At 45.9% G+C, this 5939-nt stretch overlaps 1 protein-coding gene across 2 annotated transcripts in view; it reads right to left on the bottom strand.

Moving 5' to 3' along the window:
- Nucleotides 1-5939, bottom strand: part of FAM222B (family with sequence similarity 222 member B) — an 81387-nt gene that overhangs the window by 50061 nt on the left and 25387 nt on the right. Inside the window, exon 1 of one of the 2 annotated variants that reach the window (XM_023517531.1) lies at nt 1995-2032. The exons of the other annotated variant lie outside the window; for it this stretch is intronic. The gene's annotated coding sequence lies outside the window, so the exon portion shown is untranslated. Of the gene's footprint in view, nt 1-1994; nt 2033-5939 lie in introns of those variants that run through there. 2 annotated transcript variants of the gene reach the window in all.

Raw genomic sequence — 5939 nt, 5'->3', positions numbered from 1 at the left:
AAAAAAAAAAAATCAACTCCAGTTAGAACACTTTTGGAAATTGAATCTGGATTACAGGAATAAACTCTGAAACATTTTAATTAATATTTATCAAATTATTGGTCAAAAAATGATATTCATCCCTTCTGGTTCTTTGCTAACCAATATTAAAATAAACCTGGTTCAAACATCTTTAGTTGAAATGCTGAGTGAAAGCAAGGGTACCATGAACACTGGCACTCAACACACACACATATATAAACAGACACCCACACCCTTTGTTTCTAACATAAATTTTGGGTTTTCTATTTTCAATTGATAACTTTCTTTTCACTTTAAAACCTATAAGGAACACCTGTGGCTCAGTCAGCAGGGTGCCAGACACATAAACCTAGGGTGGCAGGTTTGAACCCGGCCCAGGTCTGCTAAGCAACAATGACAACTGCAACCAAAAAATAGTCAACTACTGTGGCGGGCACCTGTAGTCCCAGTTACTTGGGAGACTGAGGCAAGAGGATCACTTGAACCCAAGAGTTTGAGGTTGCTGTGAGTTAAGACACAACAGCACTCTATCAGGAGTGACCAAGTAAGACTCTAACTCAAAAAAAAAAAAAAAAGAAAGAAAGATTATCAAAGAGATGGGCTAGGGGCTGGTGGTTCACGCCTGCAATCCTAGCAGTCTAGGAGGCTGAGTTAGAGACCAGCCTGAGCAAGAGTGAGACTCTGGGGCGGCACCTGTGGCTCAAAGGAGTACGGCACTGGCCCCATATGCCAGAGGTGACAGGTTCAAACCCAGACAAAAACTGCAAAAAAAAAAAAGAGTGAGACTGCCTCTACTAAAAATATAAAGGAGTTAGAAACTAGCCTGAGCAAGAGTGAGACAACATCTACTAAAAGTATTAAAAATAGGTGGGTGTTGGGCTCAGTGCCTGTAGCTCAGCGGGTAGGGTTCTAGCCACATACACCAGAGCTGGTGGGTTCGAATCCAGCCTGGGGCCTGCCAAACAACAATGACAACTACAACCAAAAAATAACCGGGCGTTGTAGCAAGCACCTGTAGTCCCAGCTACTTGGGACGCTGAGGCAAGAGAACTGCTTAAGTTCAAGAGTTTGAGGTTGCTGTGAGCTGTGACGCCAAGGCACTCTATCCAGGGTGACAGCCTGAGACTTTGTCTCCGAAAAAAAAAAAGCTGAGTGTCGTGGCAGGCACCTATAGTCCCAGCTACTCGGGAGGCTGAGGCAAGAGAATTGCTCAAGCTCAAGAGTTTGAGGTTCTGTGAGCTATACCATAGCACTCTACCTAGGACAACAGAGTGAGACTCTGTCTCAAAAAAAAATTAAATTAAAAAATATATATATCCACTAAAATGGAATATATATACATATGTATCTCCACATATATATCTCAATGGTTTGGACAATTAAGTTTCATTAACAGGAAGATAAGTTTGCTGGCTCTAGCCAGGTTTCTCCAACAGAGCTGAGCTACTACACAAAAAGCCAGTGACGATATACTCAAGGAAGAGACTTGAGCAGAGTTAAAAGCTAACTATCAAGATCTCCTTTAACCACCATTTGATGGGGGTTGCTCTCTTTACACTAGCACCTCCTCTCCTTTGAGATTGTTATTGCTGATTAAGGCAGTCCCAAAGAGGAAAATGGTGAAGATGCCTTAATGGACACAGATGCAATACAGTTCTAAAAACCCACTCCTCACTCCTTTTTTTTTTTTTTTTTTTTGCGGTTTACTGCATCAGATGCCACACAAAAAAGGGCTCATCTTTTCTCCTCTCAGCATTTTACTATGCGCCCAACATCGACACATTAGTAAAAAAGAGACAAGAGTTCTGAATCTCCTTACCCAGCTGCAGAGGTGAGAAGAAAAGAAGGGTAAAATTAGAAAATCAAAATAAACTGAAGGGATGTAGAGATCTTACTTCCCATTCCATTTCTCCTTTTCTTACAAGGTTAAGTCTGCAGAAGTCCCGGTTTCGTTAGAAAAAGCACACACACACCTTGTGCCCTGGAACTGAGATGAGGTTCTCCGCAGCACACGGTAGGGTTCTGGGCTCCGCCCCGCCCGCCAGGGGCAGCTCAGCCTAGCTCGCCCCTCCAGGGAAGATGGATGAGAAGGGGCTTCTAGCGATCTTGGCAGGGGGAGGGGGAGGCGGCTGCTCCGGGTGCCAGGCTCACCGAGCGCAGCACTCTACGGTGCGCCGACACCCCCTCCCCCAGCGGGCTGCTGTTAGCTCCCCTTCGCCGCCGGAAGCCAGCCCCGCCCCCTCACCTCTTTCCTAGCTCTCTTCGAGCCCCTGCCTGTCCCCACAGCCAATGGCAAGCCAGGGATCCGGCAGAGCGACTCACCAAGCAGCCAACTGGGGAGGCCCACTGGGAAGTCAGCCGCCCGGGATAGGCTAGCTACCTATGGCCCCGGCCCCCGTGCGGCTCCTCTTTGTTAGCGCTGCCCCCATCTCTTGTGGCCCTCACCCCAAAGCTGGAGGCAAGGAGCCCCTAGCTGGGCCAGGTGATGCCCCTTCCCTTCTGTCCCTTCTCCCGCTCCCCCATTTTCATACTTCAACAGCAATTCCCACCAAGAGACACCGGATGGTAAAAAGACGGTCCTCAGGCCTCTCTGCCTTGCCCTCCTTTTCTCAGATTAATCAATTGCACTTCCTCCTATAACTGGACGAATTTAGGTTTGCAAACTAGACCTGACGCACACGCCAATCTTCCCAGTGGCAAACTCCTGCTTCCCCAGATGCAGAAATTACGGGGCGTCGGGGGGGAAGCAGACAAGGACAGGTGTAGTGGGAAAGTATGTATTGGGGGTGGGGGAGGCAGGGACAGGCATAGTGGGAAAGCATGTGTCAGGTAGTTAATGGGATGGAGGAGAAGGGAATATATCAAATCCTCGGCAAACACGCACACATACAACACAGTTGGCTTCAACCTGTTTCAAATACAAGACATCTACATCTAGTTAATCCAAAGATGACCACTCTCTTAGCAGGTTTCTGTACAATCAGGAAGCAAACACCTAAGTCTTATTCAACCCACGTACCTAATATTAGAAAAAAATCTCTCAGCAACAGCCAGGCTGCTGCATCAACACTTCAATCACTACTGCCAATGTAGGAGTATAAAGCTGGTGGGATAGAATATGCTAAAGACTGTAGTATGTTTTCTAAAACGTAGTGGTAGAGCAGAACATAGGGTTTATTTAAGAAAAATAAAATAGGGTTTGGGGAAGGCAAGCTATTGCCTAGGTTGCCATTATTATTCAGAGTTCTTGCAAGATACTAAGTATCTACCTCACCCTCTACAACTTCTTAATTCTCCAAGCATTATTATAATTTTTTTTTTTTTTTTGCAGTTTTTGGCGGGGCCTGGGTTTGAACCCGCCACCTCCGCCATATAGGGTCAGCACCCTACTCCTTTGAGCCACAGGCGCTGCCCAGCATTATTATAATTTAAAACAAAACAAAACTTTAGCCTCCTATTATGTAGAACTCAAAGCATTTCATATAACCACCTCAGTCTTCCTGGAAGATAAAGAAAAAGGAGCTTTATGACATGCCTGGTTTATTTGTTTTGGAATGTTATGAGAGTACAAACATCTTGGTTACATGCATTACTTAGGTACAGTCTGAGTAAAGGTTATACCTGTGTCCAACCCCAGATAGTGTAGATTGTACCCAGTAGGTGTGAATTTACCCATCGCCTCTCCCTGCTGCAACATGCCAGTTTTAAAGCCAGTTCATTTTTCTAATCTGAAATTTAAAACTCTGGTTTAGGGGGGTGGTGCTTGTGCCTCAAGGAGTAGGGCGCAGGCCCCATATACTGGAGGTGGGGGGTTCAAACCAGGCCTAAGCCAAAAACTGCAACAATAACAACAACAACAACAAAAACAAACTCTGATTTAGACCCAGAGCCTGTAGCTCCACGCATAGGGCGCCAGCCACATACACGGGAGCTGTCAGGTTGGAATCCAGCCCCAGCCTGCCAAACAACAATGACAACTACAACGAAAAAATAGCTGGGCATTGTGGTGGGTGCCTATACGAAAAAATAGCTGGGCATTGTGGTGGGTGCCTATAGTCCCAATTACTTGGAAGGCTGAGGCAAAAGAATCGATTAAACCCAAGAGTTTGAGGTTGCTGCGAGCTATGATGCCACAGAACCTACCTAGGGTGACAGCTTGAGACTTTGTCTCAAAAAAAAAAAAACGAAAACAAACCTCTGGTTTAAGCAGAATTTTTAAAAATTATTTATTTACTTAATTTTTTTTTGGCAGTTTTTGGCTGGGCTGGGTTTAAACCCACCACCTCCAGCATATGGGGCTGGTACCCTACTCCTTGAGCCACAGGCGCCACCCATTTATTTACTTAATTTTTTTTTTTTTTTTAGAGACAGTCTCACTGTTTTGCCCTTGGTAGAATGCCATGGCATCACTGCTCACAGCAACCTCCAGCTCTTGGGCTTAGGTGATTCTCTTGCCTCAGCCTCCCAAGTAGCGAGGACTATAGGCACCCACCACAACGCCCAGCTATTTTTTCATTGCAGTTTGGCCGGGGCCGGGTTTGAACCCACCACCCTTGGTATATGGGGCCAGTGACCTACTCACTGAGCCACAGGCACTGCCCTCCTTAATTATTTTTTGACACAGAGTCTTGCTCTGTCACCCAGGCTAGAGTGCAGTGGTGTTATCATAGCTCACTGCAACCTCAAACTCAAGATCCTCCAGCCTCAGCCTCCCAGAGTACTAAGATTATAGGCATGAGCCACCTTGTCCGCCCTCAAACAAATTTATGAAGGACCTGTAGTCCCAGGTATTCGGAAGGCTGAGGCAAGAGAACTGTCTAAGCCCAAGAGCTGGAGGTTGCTGTGAGCTATAACATCACAGCACTCTACGGAGAACAATAAAGTGAGACTCTGTCTATAAAAAAAAAAAAAAAAAGTTAAACAAATTTATGAAGGAGTTTGGTGGCTCATGCCTGTGATCTAATACTCTAGGAGGCCAAGGTGGATGATTTGCTTGAGCTCAGAAGTTTGAGCAAGACCTGTCTCTAAAAATAAATAGGCATGGGCGGGGTAGGGGGGGCTGTAGTCACAGCTACTTGGGAGGCTGAGACAAGAGCATCACTTTAACCCAAGAGTTTGAAGTTGCTATGAGCTAGAACACTACTGCACTCTACCCAGGGCAACAAAGTGAGACTGTTTCAAAAACAAACAAAAGAAGATTTTTTTTTTTTTTTTTTTTTGACGCAGGAGCCTCAAGCTGTCTACCCATGCCTGGGTAGAGTGCTGTGGCATCTCAGCTCACAGCAACCTCCCACTCCTGGGCTCTAGCGAGTCTCCTGCCTCAGCCTCCCAAGTAGCTGGGACCACAGGCGCCCGCCACAACGCCCAGCTATTTTTCTTTTTGGTTGCAGCCGTCATTATTGTTTGGCGGGCCCGGGCCAGATTTGAACCTGCCACCTTGGGTGTACGTGGCTGGCACCTTAGCTACTTGAGCCACAGGCGCCGAGCCACAAAAGAAGATATTAAAACAAAACAAAGGTATCCGTCAGAAATAGATGAAAAGATCAATAGGTTAGACTAAAAACTAGTTCTGGTAACTTTCACCTAGTCTGAACAATTTGTGTATTGTTACTCGTTGGTACTCTATTTTGTAAATTTCCCAAGTGGCATTTATAACAGGCCACAAAAAAAGTAATTTTGATGTTTAATTTACTCCAATCAAAATTAATATACAATTTTGGGTAGAATTGAATAACATAAAACAATAACAATGATCTCACCTAAAGAAGGTGAACACTGGCTCGGCGCCTGTGGCTCAACCAGCTAAGGCGCCAGCCACGTACACCTAAGGTAGTGGGTTCGAATCCCCAGCCCAGACCCGCCAAACAACAATGACGGCTGCAACCAAAAAATAGCCGGGCGTTGTGGCGGGCGCCTGT

The sequence above is a fragment of the Otolemur garnettii genome, unplaced genomic scaffold (assembly GCF_000181295.1).
Source record: "Otolemur garnettii isolate 467f Iridium unplaced genomic scaffold, OtoGar3 scaffold00112, whole genome shotgun sequence".
Taxonomy (NCBI): Eukaryota; Metazoa; Chordata; class Mammalia; order Primates; family Galagidae; genus Otolemur; species Otolemur garnettii.
The sequence above is the reverse complement of the archived record's forward strand: the minus strand, read 5'-3'. Positions and strand labels throughout refer to the sequence as shown.